This window comes from Sorex fumeus, unplaced genomic scaffold (genome assembly GCF_029834395.1).
Source record: "Sorex fumeus unplaced genomic scaffold, SorFum_2.1 ptg000020l, whole genome shotgun sequence".
NCBI lineage: Eukaryota > Metazoa > Chordata > Mammalia > Eulipotyphla > Soricidae > Sorex > Sorex fumeus.
This window is the reverse complement of record NW_026606077.1, coordinates 18100993-18121937: the sequence shown is the minus strand read 5'-3', so window position 1 is coordinate 18121937 and position 20945 is coordinate 18100993. Positions and strand designations below refer to the sequence as shown.

At 41.3% G+C, this 20945-nt stretch overlaps 1 protein-coding gene across 1 annotated transcript in view; it reads left to right on the top strand.

Annotated features, from left to right (window-relative positions):
* SUGCT (succinyl-CoA:glutarate-CoA transferase) overlaps nucleotides 1-20945 on the top strand; it is a 1062570-nt gene that overhangs the window by 883535 nt on the left and 158090 nt on the right. The gene's annotated exons all lie outside the window — the stretch shown is intronic.

The following is a 20945-nucleotide window of genomic DNA, read 5'->3' as shown; positions in this document are numbered from 1 at the left end:
GTTAAAATTAATTAAATGTCTCAATATCAGACTTGGATCCATAGGAAACCATACACAGAATCCCTCATGACAGTGGATATACAGCCATCTTCAATGAGTCAATGACAACAAATAAAGAAAGGAAGAAAAAAATCCTTTATATTAACAAGCTTTGCTTTCCTAACTTGAAATACTTAAATTTGTACTGAGATATTTAGAATAATAGGAACTGAGAAGGTCTATAAACATCCACCATATAAATAAGCATGGGGAGAACTTGACAGGTATTATGAAATTTTCATAAAGTTAAAATTTTTAGAGGAAAAGAAGCATAAGTGTATCTCTACATCCATAGCCAGTCATTCTAGTTGTTTATAATCCTTCATATAAAAACCTAGATGGAAAAAATGAATGTGAGAAAGTAATATTAATATCAAACAAAATGCAATGGAATTTGTTTTTAAATGGAATTAAAGAATAACATTAAGCTATGCTAGGAGTGAAATGAAACATATTAGTACTTGAAAATTTTATAAATATACTACACCAGCCAGTTATAAGAAGATAAATATATAATAGGATAAATATAGTGAATTTTCTGTTTCCTAAAATTTTACAACTTAAGGAGCTGGAGACATCACACAGTGGTAAGGGTAAGAGCTTGTCTATTGCGGAACTCACTGCAGCAGATCCAAGCATCCAAGCCATTCCCTGGGCACCACCACAGTTGCTGCTGCTGCTGCTGCTGCTGCTGCTGCTTCTTCTTTTCTTCTTCTTCTTCTTCTTCTTCTTCTTCTTCTTCTTCTTCTTCTTCTTCTTCTTCTTCTTCTTCTTCTTCTTCTTCTTCTTCTTCTTCTTCTTCTTCTTCTTCTTCTTCTTCTTCTTCTTCTTCTTCTTCTTCTTCTTCTTCTTCTTCTTCATTTTTATTAGTGAAACACCATGAGGTACAGTTGTAGACTTACAAATTTTTGTGCTTGGGTTTCAGTTATACAATGATTGAGTACCCATCCCTCCACCAGTGCCCATTCCCCACCTCCAATGCCTCCAGCATTCCTCCCACACCCCACTCCCCATCCCACCCCACCCCTGTGGCAGGGTGTTCCCTTTTGTTCTCTCTCTCCTTTTGGGTGCTGTGGCTTGAAAAGAGGCATTGAGTGGTAATCATGTTCGGTCTATAGTATACTTTCAGCATGCATCTCTCATCCTGGGAGGATCCTCCCAACACCCTTTACTTGGTGCTCCCCTCTCTATCTGAGCTGCCTTCTCCCCCAGCATGTGTGGCTGGCCTCCAAGCCATGGAGTGAACCTCCTGGTACTTATCTCAGCTATTCTTGGGTATTAGTCTACCATTTTGTTACTTTATATTCCCCACATGACTGCAATCTTTTTATGTCTGTCCTTCACTTTCTGACTCATTTCACTTAGCATGATACTTTCCATGTAGTACTTGTATGTAAATTTCATGACTTCATCTTTCCTAACAGCTGCATAGTACTCCATTGTGTAGATGTACCAAAGTTTCTTTAACCAGTCATCTGTTCTCAGACACTCGGGTTTTTTTCCAGTTTTTGGCTATTGTGAATAGTGCAGCAATGAACATAGAAGTGCAGATGTCATTTTGACTGTGCTTTTTTGCCTCTCCGGGATATATTCTGAGGATTGGTATTGCTGGGTCAAATGGGAGCTCAATTCTAATTTTTTGAGAATCATCCATACTGTTTTCCAAAAGGGATGAACCAGTTGGCATTCCCACCAGCAGTGAAGGAGAGTCCCTTTCTCACCACATCCACGCCAACACTGGTTGCTTTTGTGCTTTTGGATGTAAGCAGTCTCCGTGGTGTGAGATGATAATCTCATTGTTGTTTTGATCTGAATCTCCCTGATGATTAATGATGTGGAGCATTTTCTCATGTGCCTTTTAGCCATTCGGATTTCTTCTTTGGGAAAGTTTCTGTTCATTTCATCACCCCATTTTTTGATGGGGTTAAATGTTTTCTTCTTGTGGTATGTAACAGTGCTTTGTATATCCTTGATATCAACCCCTTGTCTGATGTATATTCAGCGAATATCCTTCCCCATTCTGTAGATTGTCCTTGTATTCTGGTTACTGTATCTTTTGAGGTGCAGAAGCTTCTTGATTTAAGATAGTCCCATTTGTTTATCTCTGTTTACACTTCGTTGGTCAGTGGAGTGTCATATTTGAAGATACCATTAGCCTCAATATCGTGGAGGGTTTTTCCGACTTTGTCTTTAATATATCTTATGGATTTTGGCCTGATGTTGAGATCCTTAATTCATTTTGATCTGACTTTTGTGCTTGGTGTTAGGTCGAGGTCTAACTAAAGAGGTAAAGGACCTCTACAATGAAAACTACAAAACACTACTCCATGAAATAAAAGAGAACACGAGGAAATGGAAACATATCCCCTGCTCATGGGTAGGAAGAATCAAAATGGCAATAATCCCGAAAGCATTATACAGATTCAATGTGATCCCTATAAGGATACCCATGAAATTCTTCAAAGAAATAGATCAAGTACTCCTGAAATTCACATGGAAAAAAAAACACCCACGAATAGCTAAAGCATTTCTTGGGGGAAAAGATGTGGGGAGGCATTACCCTCCCCAACCTTAAACTCTACTACAAAGCGGTAATAATTAAAACAGCATAGTAATGGAACAAAACCAGAGCTGCAGACCACTGGCACAGTTACTTCTGAGCACAGAACCAGAAGTAAGGCCTGAGCACAACTGAATATGCTCAAACCTCCCACTTGAATCAAAGTCAAGCATAATAAAAATCAAACTTAAACCTTAGAAAGATTGACTTTTGGGAAAAAGTGATATGTGAAGTAAGTTCAAACCAAAATCAAGCAGTGTAATTTTGCTAATGCTGGACACCTTGACCTTTAAACAAAATGCATTAGTTTAAGTTACAACATGCAAATGAAGCTTCAACTATCCAGAAATATACAATAGTTATACAATTCTGTAAGTTATGAGTGATTTTAAAATAATAAATTTGATAAATAAGAGTTGAAATGCCTAGAAAATATTTATCATTCAGATTTCCTCAAGAAAAAAACCTTGGTATCTCTATCTTGATAAAGAGAGAGTATTGGTCATTAATCTCACTAAACTAATTACTTTTCATTAAAAATAAACTAGTTTCAATAGTCTACACCAGGTGTTAAAGGACCAAGTAGTTTAATCTTACAAAAATACTTTCAGAAAATAGTAAAAGAGGAATTAACCTAGTTTGCTTTATACTAAAACTGAACAAAGGCGGTGACTAAAAATAGAATGATCTCTGAGCACAGAGCTGGGAGTAAGCCTGAGCACTGCAGAATATGCCGCCCTCCAAAAAAAAAAAACAGTAAAACTATAAACAAAACTTTAGCAAATAACTCAGTAGCTGATTTTTTCTTGAAATGTAAGATGGATGCATACAGTGTTAAGAAACTAATTTATATATGACTGGAGAAAAATATATAATTATCTTAATAAAGAGAATAGATAGATAAATAGCATTGATTAAAAAGCAATATCTTGATGAAAGTTGTCAACAATAGGATTTGTGTGTACAATGTCTTGATCTAAATATAATGGTGAAATAGTTAATACATTTGCTTTAACATTTGGTAAAACATTTAAAAATGTTCTTTGTTAGTACATCATAAATATATTGAAAATCAAAGACAGAAGTATAAGAAAACAAGTTAAAATGAATTAGAAGTTGGTTGGAGTGATAGCACAGCGGGTAGGGCATTTGCCTTGTGTGCAGCCGATCTGGTCTACCCAGGTTCAATTCCTCCCCCCCTATCAGAGAGCCCAGCAAGCTACTGAGAGTATCTCACCCCACAGAAAACCTGGGAAGCTCCCCATGACGTATTCGATATGCCAAACATAGTAACAAGTGTCACAATGGAGACGTTACTGGGCCCACTCGAGCAAATCAATGAACAATGGGAGGACAGTGACAGTGACAGTGAACAAAATTTAATGATCACGTTAGCAACTCATTTGTACTTTTGATTATATGCCAATTATAAAATGTTTAAATTTTTATATGCTATAATTAACATAAAGTTTATATGAGTTAAAATGTACTGGCTATTTTGGACTCATGAGATTAGTACAGCGGTTAAGGTGCTTGCCTTGCACATGGCTATCGTGGGTTCAATCCCAAGCACCAGACAGGAATGATTTCTGAGCTCAGAGCTCAGAGAAAGTAAGTCCTGAGTTCCACTGATGTTCGGCCTCCCAAAAAAAGCGTCTAGATTTTTCAGAAATAAATATACAGATAATTTTTCAGATCCTTTATACAAATGCTCATACTTAATGACTTCAGGAAATGAAATTACTATAATTAATATGCTCTTGTTACTAAGATAATAGTATAATCATAGCTTTTCAGACCGATTGGATTTTTATGGAATCTGAATAATTTCCTTCCATATTTATAGATAAGGATAAAGAATTAATAAACCCTGAAGATAAAGGACAGTTTGTGGTTGGGTCATGATTTTACAAATGGCATATCAAAACTTAAGATACAGTGACAGTAGTTTGGTCCGTGCGGCATCAGTTGTAGGACAGACAAATACACTATAGTGCACGATAGACTCAGAAATAGCTCAAACATGTATAGAAATGATCCAGAATAGGACTGGAAATGCAGGTTGATGAGGTAACTTACTCCTTTTTTTAAGGAAGGACTGCATCAAATTGTTCTAGATAGCAAAATTGTCTCTACATTTGTATAATTCATGAAATCCCAGTTTTTCTTTCCTTTTTTAGTGGCTTTTTTGGTCACACCAGGCAATGCACAGGGGTTACTCCTCGAGGTGCTCAGGGGACAATATGGGAATCGAACTCGGGTCAGCTGTGTGCAAGAAAAACGCCCTACTTGCTGTGCTATCGCTTCAGCCCCAAATCCCAATTTTTCAAAAACAAAAATATTGAAGACAGAATTTAGAAAAAACTAAATTACTGTTATCAAGATAATTTCTGCTTGACAGCATTCAGCCGAAGAGAAGAACAACATGGAGGGCGGGATCCACAGATCCCGAAGGAAAAAAGAAAAAGTTTCCAAAAAGAGCCGAGATCATCGGGAAGTCCGAGATGGGGTAGGTACCGCATCCTGCCTCCCCCAGATGGAACCCCGGTGACCAGAAACCTCTACAAGCACAGCTCGAGTATGCGGGACCTAGGACTTTTCCTCAGAACCGCGCTGCCGCGAAAGCGGCCGCGCGACATCTCTCTATATACAAAGTGATCCATGGGAAGTAAACCACCTAACGTTTCTCTCTGAAAATCATAGTTAAGCTTTGAGCACGGCCACAGCCCAAGAAACACAAGGACTTAATGCATAACCCAGCAGCTTGGAGCAGAAAAGTGAACGGGCTATGTGTTAACCCAGCCATCAAGTCTGCCAGAGGGGAAAGGGTGTTGGTCCCTTCCGCCCTCCTCCCTCTGGAAAGAAAGGTGGCGGCCACATGGGAGCCTTGTGGACAGCAGGTATGAGCCGGGGGTGTGGGGGCGACTAAAACCTCATGGGAAGGGGGGCGTTCCGGTCCGTCCTTCACGCCCTACCGAGGCCACCAGTTGCCCCCCACGAGCGGCTCTCCAGCACGGCCACAGCCCCAGAAGCACAAGGACTTAATGCAGAACCCAGCAGCTTGGAGCAGAAAAGTGAAAGGACTATGCGTTAATCCAGGCCATCAAGTCTGCCAGAGGGGAAAGGGTGTTGCCCCATTCGCCCTCTCTTCTCTGGAAAGAAGGATGGCGGCCGCATGGGAGCCTTGTGGACAGCAGGTATGAGCCGGGGGTGTGGGGGCGACTAAAACCTCATGGGAAGGGGGGCGTTCCGGTCCGTCCTTCACGCCCTACCGAGGTCACCAGTTGCCCCCCACGAGCAGCTCTCCAGCACGGCCACAGCCCCAGAAGCACAAGGACTTAATGCAGAACCCAGCAGCTTGGAGCAGAAAAGTGAAAGGACTATGCGTTAATCCAGGCCATCATGTCTGCCAGACGGGAAAGGGTGTTGGTCCCTTCTGCCCTCCTCCCTCTGGAAAGAAAGGCGGCGGCCACATGGGAGCCTTGTGGACAGCAGGTATGAGCCGGGGGTGTGGGGGCGACTAAAACCTCATGGGAAGGTGGACGTTCCGGTCCGTCCTTCACGCCCTACCAAGGTCACCAGTTGCCCCCCGCGAGCGGCTCTCCAGCACGGCCACAGCCCCAGAAGCACAAGGACTTAATGCAGAACCCAGCAGCTTGGAGCAGAAAAGTGAAAGGACTATGCGTTAATCCAGGCCATCATGTCTGCCAGACGGGAAAGGGTGTTGGTCCCTTCTGCCCTCCTCCCTCTGGAAAGAAAGGTGGCGGCCACATGGGAGCCTTGTGGACAGCAGGTATGAGCCGGGGGTGTGGGGGCGACTAAAACCTCATGGGAAGGGGGACGTTCCGGTCCGTCCTTCACGCCCTACCAAGGTCACCAGTTGCCCCCCGCGAGCGGCTCTCCAGCACGGCCACAGCCCCAGAAGCACAAGGACTTAATGCAGAACCCAGCAGCTTGGAGCAGAAAAGTGAAAGGACTATGCGTTAATCCAGGCCATCATGTCTGCCAGAGGGGAAAGGGTGTTGGTCCCTTCCGCCCTCCTCCCTCTGGAAAGAAAGGTGGTGGCCACATGGGAGCCTTGTGGACAGCAGGTATGAGCCGGAGGTGTGGGGGCGACTAAAACCTCATGGGAAGGGGGACGTTCCAGTCCGTCCTTCACACCCTACCGAGGTCACCAGTTGCCCCCCGCGAGCGGCTCTCCAGCACGGCCACAGCCCTAGAAGCACAGGGACTTAATGCAGAACCCGGCAGCTTGGAGCAGAAAAGTGGAAGGACTATGCGTTAATCCAGGCCATCATGTCCGACGGGAGGGGAAAGGGTGTTGCCCCAGTCGCCTTCTCCTCTCTGGAAAGAAAGATGGTGGCCGCATGGGAGCCTTGTGGACAGCAGGTATGAGCCGGGGGAGTGGGGGCGACTAAAACCTCATGGGAAGGGGGGCGTTTCGCTCCGCCCTTCACGCCCTACCGAGGCCACCAGTTGCCCCCCACTAGCGGCTCTCCAGCACGGCCACGACTCCAGAGCACAGAAACCAATTTCTTAACTATCTGACTTTCAGTATAAATACTTCCAGGGTCAATAGGTAAAATAGCAGAAATCCAAAACCAACATTTAATTCTTGAACCCAGCTGTAGAAAGCAAATCACTTCACAATGCTTTTTCAGCATGTCTGATTTGGGGAGGGGGGTAAACTCTAAATAATAGTGGCGAATCTTTTATTGAAACAATGAATCTAATCAAAGCAGATAGAGTGTTAACTAGAATTCATCTGCCCCACAGGGACTGGGAGGGGTGGGGGGTGGGGTTTTATTGGGGTTCTTCATGGTAAAAAAAAAGTATTGGTAAAGGGAAATGTGTTTGATATTTGCATGACTGAGACCTAAACCTGAAAGCTTTGTAACCTTTCCCACGGTGATTCAATAAATAAATTTAAAAAAAAAAGAAAAAAAAAAGATAATTTCTGAATTAATTGTTGTTAAATATTTACTATGACAGAATTTCTGGCCGCAGTAAAATAATTGTAAACAAAATAAAAGCAAAGTAGATTAATAAATGTTTTATTATGTAAATAATACAGTAGGTTTTTGCATTCGTAATTATCATTTACTCAGTATTTATACTTAATAATGGTAGAATTACAAAACAATGTCTAGAGAAAAAAATAAGAGGAGAATACAGTCATGATTTTATCAATATAAGTGTTACACAGAGTTGAAAACAAGCACTCAATTATTAGAAAAATATACATATGGACTATAAGGGTAAAAAACTGCAACTACACACAACTTCGGTGAGTGATTTGGGATAGAGAATGGAAGAATTAGGACAAACTTGGAGCTTCAAACATTTTCTGTATGTTCCTAAGTTGGGAGCTGAATAAATGTTTATTTTTCAGTAGTTTTTAAATAATACTAAATAATATGTGGTACTAGGGATTAACCCAGGTCATCTGTGCATAAGATAAGTGTTTTACCCACTGAATGTTTTCCCCAAACCTGATACATAATTTCTTTCTTTTCTTTTTTTCCTGTGGCCATATTTTTCAGAAAGATAATTTAGCTTGGGACATATTCATTATAAATTATGCCTTTATTCATGTAACATTTTCAATATTATTCCAAAGTTTCCTTCTAAAGATGAATGTCTGAATGACACAATAAATTCAATCTATCTAGACAATCAAGACTGTCTTGCATTCTAAGATACTACTGCACGTGTCGGAAATGGTTTTCTGAGTTTTTCCAATGAAGGAAAATGCTTTGAATTTTTACTTGTAGATTCCCTTTCTATGTAAAAATTGCATGTGCCATTTTTCTAGTGTATTCATATGCCCCCCTTTTGCCTTTTCTTCTTTGTTAATGGCCATGATCCACTTGGAATTTCTCAGCATGGCCTATGGAATATATTCAAATGTTTGCGATACATAATACAGATTCAAAATCACCTAGGAAACTTAGGGATATACAGGCAACAGCTGAACATTATAGCAGGGTCAATAAAAATGAATATGTTTTGTAAATCTAGAACAGGTTTTGTGTATAGGGATTTAAAACAAAGTTTAAACAAGAAATATCCCTACCTTTCTCTTCCAGTAATAAAACAGTCGTATTTAACCCAACTAAATTCAGTGTTAAGTAGGTAAATAAAGTGAATGCAGCAAATCTAAGTATTGACCATCTAGTGAATGTACAAGGTACTTGACATATGGCTGAGCAATAAATGGGTACTATATTTCAACAATAGCCAATTGTTGTAATTGTTGTACTATATTTCAACAATACCAATTGTTGATGATATTTTAATTGCAGTGTTTCCCCATATAGTGTTATAAGTTTTTTGAAGACATGGGCATTGCTTGCTCTGTGACACATTTTTATCGCCAGATCTTAAAAATGTCTGTAATGTTGGAGAGATTTCTCAGCAAGCTGTACTGCATGCTTCACATGCAAGGAGACCCAGGTTCAATCTTTGGCATCACATATGACCATCCTGTGTAGAGTGATCAGAGAAGCAAAGTAGTGAGTAAAGAATAGCCACTAAGCACAAATTATAAATTGATGTAACCCAAAACAAAAAGTTCTGCCACACACACACACATATGCACACACATTCATTATATATATGTATATATATGATGTGTATATATTATATATACAGCTTATACTGCTTATTAATTGTTAATGAATATCTTTATTTTTCCCATCATGTATATATATATATATATATATATATATATATATATATGTTAGGTGAATGAGACCAGTTGTAGTTACTGGTTTTGGCATATCGAATACACAATGGATAGCTTGCCAGGCTCTTCCATGCAGGCGGAATACTCTCGGTAGCTTGCCAGTCTTTTGGAGAGGGATAGAGGCTTTTGGGGTGACCTCTAATTGCCCTCGTAGGTGTTACCGTATTTGAACCCTATCAAATATGGTACGACATTTCCGGAAGATGGGTATTGAGTGTCTTATGATGTGTTGCGTGGCCGCTTTGCGGCTGCGCGGGTCCGGAACGCATCCTGGAGTGTGGCGGCAGCTGGGTAGTGAAGGTAGTGTCGGTAACTACAACTGGTCTCATTCACCTGACCCTGAAGGCTTCACCGACATAGCAGCATTGAGAAGGACGAGAAAGGAGAGGCCAATAAAATCTCAAGGCCGCCACAACAAAGGAAGACAAAAATGATCATCTGTACTTTCAATGCAGGTACACTAGCATCAGATGCATCCATCGAGAACTTGATGGTACAAGCGCGAATGATCAAGTACATCATTGGTCTGATCGAGAGAAGAAGGCACAAATCTCACCATGCTGTTTTTGACACTGGAGAAGAATTGTTCCTCAGAACATGCAATAAAAGAGGTGTCGGAGGCGTCAGTGTCCTTGTCAACACAAACTTGGTCATGAGCATTGATTCATTTGAATGCCTAACAACCCTAATCGGACGTTTACATTTGAATAGACGTGGCTCACTGCCGGCAGTTTCTATCTTTGTTGTCTACGCACCAACATCTCATTATGATCGTCGATTGCTTGAGCGGGCCCAGTAACGTCTCCATTGGAGACTTTGTTATTACTGTGTCTGGCATATCGAATACTCTCGGTAGCTTGCTGGGCTCTCCGAGAGGGGCAGAGGAATCGAACTCAGGTCGGCTATGTTGGCCGCTTGTAAGGTGAACGCCCTACCCACTGAGAAATCAAGAAGTTCTACGTGGAGCTGGAGAAGTTCTATAAAGAAGACCACACCTTCTACAAGATCATTGTGGGTGATTTTAATGCCAAGATAGGACCGAGAAGATCAGCTGAAGAACTTCACATCGGGAACCATGGCCTTGATTGGAACGAACAGGGTGAGAGACTGTCTGAGTTCATCATGTCGACCAAGACCATCCATGGTAACTCACAGTTCCAGAAGTCAGAATCTAAATGTTGAACATGGGAGTCTCCTGGTGGATAATTCCACAACAAAATAGACCACATCATATTCAGTCGACGGTTTTGCCTGACCGATGTCACTGTTGTCCCAAAATTCCAAACGGGATGGGACCACCGTCTCCCCCGTGCAAAATTCTACTTCACAGAGCAGGGAGAAAGCGCTGAAAAGTTTAAAAAGAGAACTCCCAGAATGACCACCAACTAGGAGCTCTTTGGCACTATTGTGGCAACATGGGAACATGCCATTGTTGACAACATTGACGAGGAATACGATCGACTGGTTCAGCACCTCCATGAATGTGCGAGGAACGCCAAGAGAGAGATATCCAAAAAAAAAAATGCCTGTCTTTGGAAACTCTTGGCTAATTCACCAGCGTGGTTTGTCGCATGCCTCAGGCAACCACAAGCTAACGTCTGAGCTCGCAAAGCAGTGCAGAGAAGCGATCAAGGAAGACCTCAGAGAGAGAAGAGAAGAAGTGCTGGTAGATGCGGCAGAAGCTGGGAAAAGTATTCGCCAACTACAAGACCAACATGACTACCCTCCGACGTCCTGATGTATTCATCACATCCTCCAGAACAGCAATGGAGAAGATTATCCATGACTTCTACTCAAATCTCTTCGATAGCCATGTCCACTTGCCGACATACCAAATTCCACAGGATGAATATGTCGTTCACAACGTTCTCCCTTCCGAAATCCGACACGCCATTTCGTCAGTAAAGAAACAAACAGCACCCGGCCCAAACAAGGTCAGACCTGAACACCTGAAGAACCTGCCGTCAGTACTCATCAATACACTGGCTCGGCTCTTCACATGCTACCTGTCTGAATGCAAGGTTCCATCCCAGTGAAAAACCAGCAGGACAGTACTACTGTTCAAGAAGGGAGACATCCATGACATTGGCAACTATCGACCGATCTGCCTATTGTCTGTCATCTACAAGTTGTTCACTCGAGTCATCCTAAATAGGATTGGCAGAACACTAGATGAAGGACAACCATGTGAGCAAGCTGGGTTCTGCAAAGGATTCAGCACCATCGACCATATCCACACGATAACCAAGCTCATTGAGGTTTCTCAGGAGTTCAAGATGCCGCTCTGTTTAATGTTCATTGATTTAAAGAAGGCCTTTGATTCTGTTGAGACGGAAGCAGTCATTGAAGCCCTAGCCAATCAGGGCATTCAAGCCCAGTACATCAAGATCCTCCGTGAGCTGTATTGCGGATTCACTACCAGGATCTCACCATTCTACAAAGAGGTAATCAAGAAAGGGGTTCGGCAGGGTGATACCATTTCACCGAAACTCTTCAGTGCCACCTTTGAGAACATCATGCAACGACTGGAATGGGAAGGAATGGGAGTGAAGATAGATGGTCAGCAACTACACCACCTCTGCTTTGCTGATGGCATTGTTTTAATAACACCAAACATCAGCCAAGCGGCACAAATGCTGACCAACTTCAACCGTGAGTGTGGAAAGGTAGGACTACAGCTGAAACTTATGAAGACAATGTTTATGAGAAACAGCCTTGTCCCTGATGCCCCATTTGCCCTCAATGGAACGACCATCTCCGAATGCAACAGCTATGTGTACCTAGGTCGAGAAGTCAACATGACAAATGACCTGGCACCCGAGCTGCACAAGAGGAAGAGAGCGCTTGGAACGCCTTCAAGAATGTCAAAGAAATAGCTAAGAGGACGAAGAACCTCCGGCTCTGGGCACATCTGTTTGATTCCACCGTTCTTCCTGCATTAGCATACGCCTCAGAGACCTGGGCCCTACGTAAATAGGATGAGAATGCTATTCAGGTCTCCCAAAGAAGAATAGAAAGAGCTATGCTTGGAATATCACGTTTCACTCAAATGAGAGAAAGAATCCAAGTTCCGACATCTGTTGATGATCAAGAATCAGGGATGCTGTCTCGTTTGCCAAGGTGTCAAAAATCAGATGGGCTGGTCACGTAATGAGATTTAAAGACGACCGCTGGACTAGCGCTGTTACCGACTGGATTCCACGGGATGTCAAAAGACCGCGTGGCCGCCCACCTACCAGATGGTCAGACTTCTTCGTCAAGATCATGAACGATCGGTTTGAGGCTCTTCATGTTCCCAGAGCGAACAGATGCCATTGGGCTACACTAGCACGCAACAGGGACAAATGGAGATGTTACTGGTGCCCGCTCGAGCAAATCGACGACTTAAGGGAAGTTAAGTGATTAGGTTAAGTGATATATATATATATATATATGTAAATATATTTATTTGAGAAACACAATGAGGTACAGTGGTAGACTTACAACTTTTGTACTTGGGTTTCATTTATACAACGATATAGTACCCATCCATCCATCAGTGCCCATTCTCCACCACCAATGATCCAAATAGCCCTCCTACTCCCTCATTCCCCCCCCCCATCGTGCCCCACCTCTGTGGCAGGGCATTCCCTTTCCCTCTCTCTTTCCTTTAGGATGTTGTGGTTTTCAATAGAGTTATTGAGTGGTCATCGTGTTTGTTCTATAGTCTACTTTCAGCATGCATCTCGCAACTTGAGCGAATCCTCCAAACACCCTTTACTTGGTGTTCCCTTCTCTTTCTGAGCTGATTTTCCCCCCAGCATGAGCTGCTGGCTTCCAAGCTGTGGAGTAGACCTCATGGTACTTATCTCAACTATTCTTGGGTGTTTGTCTCTCATTCTGTTACTTTATATAACCCAGATAAGTGCAGTCTTTCTATGTCTGTCCCTCTCTTTCTGGCTCATTTCACTTAGCATTATACTTTCCATGTAGAGCCACTTGTACGTAAATTTCATGACTTTCTCTTTTCTAAAAGCTGCATAGTATTCCATTGTGTAGATGTACCAAAGTTTCTTTAACCAGTCAACTGTTCTCGGGCTCTTGTTCTTTTTTTTTTTCCAAATTTTGGCTATTGTGAACAGTGCAGCAATGGACATACAAGTGCAGATGTCAATTCGACTGTACTTTTTGCCTCTCTGGGATATATTTCAAGGAGTGGTATTGCTGGGTCAAATGGGAGCTCAATTTCTATTTTTTTGCGAATTGTCCAAACTATTTTCCAAAAGGGCTGAACAAGTCATTATTCCCAACAGCAGTGAAGGAGGATCCCTTTCTCCCCATATCTGCGCCAACACCAATTACTTTTGTTCTTTTGAATGTGGGCCAGTCTCTGGTGTGAGATGATATCTCATTGTTGTTTGATATGCATCTCCCTGATCTCCCTGATGATTAGTGATGTGGAGCATTTCCTTATTTTAGCCATTAGGATTTCTTCTTTGAGAAAGCTTCTGTTCATTTTGTCACCCCATTTTTTTATGGTGTTGGGTGTTTTCTTCTTGTGGGGTTCAACCAGTGCTTTGTATATCTTTGATATCAACCCCTTATTGGATGGTTATTGGTTGAATATCCTTTCCCATTCTGTAGACTGTCTTTGTATTTTGGTCTCTTTTTATTTTGAGGTGCAGAAGCTTCTTAGCATAAGATAGTCCCATTTGTCTATCTCCTCTATCTCTGTTTTCATTTGCTTGGCCAGTGGCGTGTCATCATTGAAGATACCATTAGCTTCAATGTCGTGGAGGTTTTTGCCAACCTAATCTTCAATGTTCATTATGGATTCTGGCCTGATGTTGAGGTCTTTAATCTATTTTGATCTTATTTTCGTATATCGTGTTAAATAGAGATCTGGGCCCATTTTTTTTTTTTTTGCATGTAGCTGTCCAGATTTGCCAGTACCATTTGTTACAGAGGCTTTCCATGCTGCACTTCACATTTCTTGCTCCCTTATCAAAGATTATCTGATCATATATTTGAGGGGAGGTGTCAGTATATTCAACCTTGTTCCATTGGTCTGAGGCTCTGCCTTTGTTCCAGTACCATGCTGTTTAATTTTTGTAGTAGAGTTTGTGGTTGGGGAGATTGATTCCTCCCATTTCCTTTATCCCAAGAATTGCTTTAGCTATTCGTGGGGGCTTATTATTCCATATGAATTTCAGGAGTGTTTGCTCCATTTCTTTGAACAATGTTATGGGAATCCTTAAAGGTATCGCATTGAATTTGTACAATGCTTTGGGGAATATTGCCATTTTGACAATATTAATTCTCTTGATCCATGAGCAGGGGATATCTTTCCATTTCCTCGTGTCCTCTTTTATTTCCTGAAGTAGCGTTTTGTAATTTTCTTTGTAGAGGTCTTTTACATCCTTAGTTAAGTTGATTCCTAGGTACATTTTGAGGCACGATTTTGAATGGGATTGATTTTTTCATGTCACTTTCTTCTCTGTCATTATTTGCATATAAGAAAGCCATGGACTTTTGGGTATTGATTTTATAGCCTGCAACTTTACTATACAAGTCTATTGTTTCTAGGAGTTTCTTGGTAGAGGTTTTAAATTTTTTAAGTATAGTATCATATCATCTGCAAATAGGGAGAGCTTTATTTCTTCCTTTCCTACTGAATACACTTTATATCTTTTTATTGCTTAACTGCTATACTTCCAATACTATATTGAACAACAGTGGAGAGAGTGGGCATCCTTGTCTCACCCCTCATCTTAGAGGGAAGGCCCATAGTTTTTCCCCATTGAGGATGATGCTTGCCATAGGGTTGTGGTAGATGGCTTTAACTGTATTGAGGAACATCCCTTCTATACCCATTTTGGCTAGGGTTCTCATCATAAACGGGTGCTGGATCTTGTTAAATGCTTTCTCTGCATCTCTTGATAGGATCATATCGTTTTTATCTTTTCTTTTGTTGATATGATAGATTATAATGATGGCTTTCCAAATGGTAAACCATCCTTGCATTCCCGGGATGAATCCCACTTGGTAATGCAGTATGATCTTTTTGATGATTTGTAGAATTCTATTTGCTAGTAATTGATGAAAATCTTCAGTCCATGTTCATCAGGGATATCGGCCTGTAGTTTTATTTTCTTGCAGTGTCTTTGTTTCCTTTTAGTATTAGAGAGATATGAACCTCATACAAACTGTTTGGGAGAGTTTCTGTTAATTTCTTGGAAAAGCTTGAGAAGAACTGGCAATAGATCCTCTTTAAATGTTTGGAAAAATTCGCTAGTGAATACATTTGGACCTGGGCTTTTGTTTTTGAGACTTTTGATTGTAGTTTCAATTTCCTTGATATTAATAGGACTATTCAAGTATTCTAGATCTTCGTTATTCAGCCTTGTAAGATTATAGGAATCCAAGAATTTATCCATATCTTCTAGGTTCTCTTGTTTCGTGGCATACAGACTTTCAAAGTAGTCTCTGATAATCTTCTGAATTATTTTTTGTTTTTGTTATTATATCCCTCTTTTCATTTCTGATTTGATTTATTCGGGTTCTCTCTTTCTCTCTTTTTTGTGAGTCTTGCTAGTGGTTTATCAAAATTATTTATTTTCTCGAAGAAGCAGCTCTTGGTTTCATTGATCTTTCAGATTGTTTTTTGGGTTTCCATGTTGTTAATTTCTGCTCTCAGTTTTATTATCTCTTTCCTTCTGCCTGGTTTGGGCTTCTTTTGTTGGTTCTTTTCTAAGATCTTTAGCTGTGAAGTCTAGTTTTTTATATGGGCCCTTTCTTCCCTCCTGAGAAATTCTTGCGGAGCTATCAATTTTCCCATTAACACGGTTTTAGCTGTGTTCGACAGGTTCTGATAGTTAATGTCTTGATTCTCATTTCTTTCCAGGTATCTTTTGATTTCTTCCTTGATTTCTTTCCAGACCTACTCATTGTTCAACATTGAATTGTTTAATGTCCAGGTGTTTTATTTGGTTTTCTGTGTCTGTATAAGATTGACTTCTGTCACTAGAAAAGAATGTTTATTCTTTTTTGGGGTGATATATAGATCTATTAGCCCTCTTCTTTTATTTCTTCCTCTAGAGCCATTATTTCTTTGCTGAGTTTTAATCTTCTTGATCTATCCAGAGGTGATAAGGCGATTTTGAAGTCTCTGGCTACTATTGTGTTGCTCTCAATGTCCTTAAGGTCTGTAAGCAGTTGTTGCATGTATTTGGCTGGTCCCTCATTGGCTGTGTATAGGTTTAAGAGTGTGATTTCTTCCTGCTCTCTATATCCCTTAATTAATTAAAAATGGCCTTCACTGTCCCTTTTAATCTTTTTTAACCTGAAATCTATGTTGTCTGATACTAGTAAGCGCCCCCCCACATACTTTTTTGAGGGGGTTGTTTGCTTGCAGGATTATTCTTCATCCTTTGACCTTGAGTCTGTGTTTGTTCTCACTGTTCAGATATGTTTCTTTTAGGCAGCAGAATGTTGGGTTCTGTCCCTGAATCCACTCTGTGTCACTTAATTGGTGAATTTAGACCATTGACATTGAGATAGGTGATTATTATGGGGTTTTGTGTCATCTTTATGTACGGGTTTGTTGTACTTTTAGGGGTTTGTCTTGTCTTGCAGTAGCCCCTTTAGCCCTTCTTTTAGGTTTTGTTTTAAGTTTATGAAGTGCCTGAGCTGTTGTTCATCCACAAAATAGTGTACCATTCCTTCGAGTTTGAGTGAAAGTTTAGTCGGGTAAAGTATTCTTGGTGAAGTGTTCATTTCATGGGTTTTTTCACTGTATCCCACCATTGCCTTCGGGCTTGGAGGGTTTCCTCTGATAGATCTGCTGTGAACCTAAGGGGTACTCCATTGTATGTGATTTCCTTCTTTGACCTTGCTGCTTGCAGTATTGTGTCTCTATCCGTGGCATTCATTGTTCTAACTATGATATGTCTTGGAGTGTTTTTGCTACAGTCTCTTTTAGCTGGCACCCTTCAGGCTCCTTGAATCTGGTTGTATACATTCTACAGCTCTGGGAACTTTTCAGCAATGATTTCTTTTGTTGTGGCTTTTTCATTGGGATTGTTTCCCTGACCTTCTGGTACTCCAATGATTCTAATGTTGCTCCTCTTGAAATAATCCCCTAGGACTCTGATTCGGTCTAGAGCTATTTTGAGGTCTGTTCCTATTGTTTGTTGTTGCCTGTAGGCTTCCGGCGGCTCATCTTCAAGTTCACTTATTCTGTCTTCGGCTCTAGCCATTCTACTGTTGAGGGCACACACTAAACCAGGGTCCATGCTAATTCTACTTGTGGACAGATCTTGGCTGTTGGAAACCTACTTTCATGAATGTGAATGTACCTTTTTTAATTAGCATTTTAGAATTCTTGGAATAGGGTCCAAGAGTAGAATTTCTAGGTCATATGGTAGTATAAATTTAATTTTTGAACAATTCCGTACAGGTTTCCATTGAGTGGAACATTTCCCTTTCCCACCAGCAGCAAATGGAACCTCCCTTTTCCCTATTAGCTCTGCTTCTTCTGGAACTTCTGATAATGGTTATATTCATGTATATGAGGTGGTATCTTTATTTTTTAAAAAAAATATTAGTGAATCATCGTGAGGTACAGTTACAGATTTATATATTTTTGTGCTTGTGTGTCATACAATGCTCGAGTACCCATCCCTCCACCAGTGCCCACTCTCCACCAATGACTATCACAACATCCTTCCCACCCCCCAACCCACCCTGCTTCTGAGGAGGGTATTCCCTTTTGTTCTTTCTCTCCTTTTGGATGTTGTGGTTTGCAATAGAGGTATTGAGTTGCCATTGTGTTCGATCTATACTCTACTATGCAGCTCTTAGAAAAGATGAAGTCATGACATTTGCATGTAAGTGGATCAACATGGAAAGTATCATGTTAAGTTAAATGAGTCAGAAAGAGAGGGACAGGCATGTAAGATTGCACTAATATGTGGAATGTAAATTAACAGAATGGGAGACTAACACCCAAGAATAGCAGAGATAAGTACCAGTAGGTTTGCTTCACAGCTTGGAAGCCAGCCTCACATGCTGGGGGAAAGGGCAGCATGTAGAGAAGGGGAAACCAAGTAAAGTGTTGTTGGAGGACCCACTTGGGATGGTAGATGTGTGCTAAAGGTGGTATCTTATTGTCATTTTGATCTGTATTTCTTTGGTAATCTGTGATGTGATGATGACATTTTTTAGTGCTGGTGGTTATCTGATTATCTTCCTTGGAGTAATATCTGTTCAGATCTTCTCCCCATGTTTTTTGTTTGGTTTTAGACCACACAAAGTGATGGTGGTTTGGGGTTATTTCTGGAAGTTCTAAGGGTACCCTTGGGTGCTAAAGATTGAACCTGCACCACCTGCTACCCAAAGTGTTCCTTATAGACCACTGTACTATTATATTCACCATCCTTCTTCCCATTTTTATCAGGCTCATCCCTATAGTTGGTTAGGAGAGTAGGTACCATCCCTGGTAATTATCAGCTTGGTGAACTGGCCTAATAAAACTGTGTATGAGCCTGACAATCTGGTACTTGGCCTTTCAATGTTCTGGAGTCATCAGTGCTATCCAAATGATGACGTAAGGAAGACCACAGGTACTCAGAGATTGTGTAATGCTGGCATGAATCTCAGTATCTGGTACATGCTAGAGCTACCCCACATTGCTCCCTGATTTTTGATGGGGTTGAGTTTTGTGTGAGTGTATTTAATATATCTTGGATACTAGAACTCCGTCAGATATGTGTGTGAATAGTTCTTACGTTGCTAAGATATTCTTTTGTTTTAGTATAATTTGTTTGAAAGGGTATATGGTTATTCCTCCACCCATCCTGAACTGTCAGAAGCCCCAGCAACCACACACCACCCCCCATAACATTTGGGATATACATGGCCTAAAGAATTGTCAACTTCTTTCCAGAGAGGAGCGGGCGGGCCGGTCCACGCCCTTCCCCCTCCGGGCAGGCTTGGTGGCGCGGATCAACACAAGTCCATTTGCTTTTCTGCTCCAAGCGGCTGGTTCTCTGTGCTAAGTCCTTGTGCCTCCGGGGCCGTGGCCGTGCCGGAGAGCCGCTCGTGGGGGGCAGCTGGCGACCTCGGTGGGGCGTGGGGGACGGCCGCACGGGAGCCTTGTGGAAAGCGGGTTTGAGCCGGGCTCGGGGAAGCGGCGGGGACCTCATGGGAAGGGGGGCTTTGTGGGCCGTCCCCCACGCCCCACCGAGGTCGCCAGCTGCCCCCCACGAGCGGCTCTCCGGCACGGCCACGACTCCAGGGCACAGAAATCAATCTCTTAACTAGCTAACATTTAATAGAAATTCTTCCAGGGTCAATAAGTAAAATAGCAGAAATTCAAAACTGCGCAGCCGCTATTGCGGCCGCGCGACATCATTTTATTCTTAAACCAAGTTGTAGAAAGCAAATCATTTCACAACGCTGTTTCAGCATGTCTGATTGGGGGGGGGGGGGTCGTAAACTCTAAACAATAATTGTGCATCTTCTATCGAAATAATCTATCTAGTCAAAGTAGATAGAGTATTAACTAGAACTCATCTGCCTCATAAGAATTGGGAGGGGTGGGAGGTGGGGGTCTATTGGGGTTCGGGGTTAAAAATGAGTATTGGTAAAAGGAAATGTGTTCGGTATCTACATGACTGAGACCTAAACCCGAAAGCTCTGTAACTTTTCCCACAGTGATTCAATAAATAAATAAATTATTAAAAAAAAAAAAAAAGAATTGTCAACTTCACAGATCTTGGAATGTGCAGATCAATACAGAGCTGCACAACACCTTCAAATTCCACAATACCGACAGTCAGTAGGAGTTCAACAAATTAGATGGGACAGTAGTATAGAAGCCCACAAAACTCAATAAGCAAAAGCAGTAACACAGAACTCTTGTCTAACAACAAACAGTCCAATAAACCCTCAGTCATTTGAATAACATTAAATGAGATATAAGTTTTCTTCCTTTTTAAAAAAAATTGGGGATCACACCAGATGATGCTTAGAGATTACTCCTGGCAGTCCACTGGGAACCACATGGATGCCTGGAATTGAATGCCAGTTGACCACATGCAAGGCAAGACTTTTCACTGTACTGTTGCTTTCTTTGGCCCTGAGATATATAAATTTTCTCAACTTTACTTTTCCTGAACTATTGTTTAATGATTCCATTTACCATTTTTTTTTGTAACAAGCAATACAAAATAAATTATTCTGTGCATGCTAAGGGGGCAGACTTTCATGAAGGTCCCAAACTGGGGACAGTGGTGGAGGGAATGTCACACTGGTGGTGGGAGTGGTTGGTGTTGAAACATTGACTGCCTGAAATAACTATACTATGGACAAATTTGTAAATCATGGTGTTTAGTAAAGCCCTTAAATAAGAAAAAAAGTATAGATTTTAGGTAATTGCATTCCCCTAATTATTTGTGTTTTCCTTACCTTAATTGAATCACAAAAGATACCACTGAGGTCAATATGATGCAGCGTTTAGCTTTTATTTTCTTCAGCATAATTGTGATATGGGTCTAACAAATAAATCTTTAGTCAATTTTAAGTTAAATTTAGCTATGGTGTTAGATAGTGATTTAT